This window comes from Corapipo altera, unplaced genomic scaffold (genome assembly GCF_003945725.1).
Source record: "Corapipo altera isolate COAL_440 unplaced genomic scaffold, ASM394572v1 61411, whole genome shotgun sequence".
Taxonomy (NCBI): domain Eukaryota; kingdom Metazoa; phylum Chordata; class Aves; order Passeriformes; family Pipridae; genus Corapipo; species Corapipo altera.
In genome coordinates this window covers 128,236-129,603 of record NW_020884875.1, presented here as the reverse complement: position 1 = coordinate 129,603, position 1,368 = coordinate 128,236, and the positions used below count along the sequence as shown (strand labels likewise).

General features: G+C 48.2%; 1 protein-coding gene across 1 annotated transcript in view; it reads left to right on the top strand.

Annotated features, from left to right (window-relative positions):
• The window catches only part of LOC113943415 (unconventional myosin-VIIa-like), a 26,364-nt gene extending 25,637 nt beyond the window's left edge, over positions 1 to 727 (top strand). The window contains exon 30 of the mRNA XM_027635183.1: positions 99 to 727. The gene's annotated coding sequence lies outside the window, so the exon portion shown is untranslated. The remainder of the gene's footprint in view (positions 1 to 98) is intronic.
• The last annotated feature ends 641 nt before the right edge of the window (positions 728 to 1,368 follow it).

Below are 1,368 nucleotides of genomic sequence, written 5' to 3'. Positions count from 1 at the left end.
GTGAATGTATTAATGATTAATGTAATCAGGCATAGCGTTTCCTTTTTTTTTTTTTTTTTTTTTTTTTTTACTGCACCCACCTGGCCCTGTGCCTTTAGACAGGACTGATGAAGAAATTAACCCACCCAGTCTCAGTGACTGCAACTGCAGTACCTGGACCAGTCTGACCCTGGCAGAGGGAGAGGATGGGAGCAGTCACACTCTGCACGGACCCACAGTGCCTGACAGTCTGCGTGTCAATACTTCAGTGTTCCTGGAGACTCCTCACTTAGCACTTTGAATAGTCACAAACTGCATATCTCCCAACAATCTGTTCTTTCACAAGTACTTGTACTGATTGCCTACCTCTTTCTCCTCAAGTCTTCTCTCTGTTTTGGTCCTATGTATCTGCTGCTCTGGGAGCTAATGGGGATATAAGTAAAACTGATCTGTCCTTTTTTTTTTGAGTGCAGGAGCGCTTGAGCAGAAGCTGAGAAGGGTCAAGAAGATCTTTCTTGCAGAGGGAATTTTCTGCCCTTGCATCAGCCGCATGCTGCTCCCCAGTCCTTGACCAGAGCTCAAGTCAGGGAATCATTGGTGAAACACTCATTCATCCTGGCTGAAATCACTACAAATCTGGGCTGGACAACATGCTGTTTTACACTGAGTGTAGAGGGTTTGGAATATAAGGGACCAAACTACTTGTACTGTCTTTTCTACCTTTTTAAGTAAATCTCTTTTTATGCTATAAGGAGGAGCTCAGTGTTTTCTTTGTTGCTGTTACCTGCACTCAGTTTGGCCATGGATTGCAAATGAAAGGCTAACACCTCTGAGAGTAGACACGGGATCACATTAAGTATCTCAGTGGAGAAGTTGAAGGCTCATGGGCCACTAACCCTGGCTACAACTACCAACTCTAACAGTCACTCTTGCTGTACTTACTTACTCCTTAAGTACTCCTGGAGTACTCCTTACTCCACCTGTAATGCTCTCCTCCCACACCAGCTTCATCTCCCTCTGTATACCATGAGCGAGATCTCCCCTCTGCAGCCTGTACTGAGCTCCCTCTGCCTCTGGTTCCCTGGAAGATCCCCCTACTCTGAAGGACAGCCATGCTGCCCACCCCACTTCCCTCCTCCCTCAGAGGTACGAGCACAGCTGAGTCCAGGCTGGTGCTGTTACTAATGCGACACGGTGTGAGTGGCTGTTCCTCCTCCTGCCCTGTCCTCTGGTGCTGAGCTGCACTGGACCTCAAGGCATGCTGCTCCAGACAGGGAAGTGGTGGCTGTTCCAGTGTCCTGGCTCTCCCTGGCACTGCCTTGCAGTGTTAACACACCTTTTCTCTTCCTCATGTTGGGTTTTGGCAGCTGCTTTGAAGGTGTTCAGGAC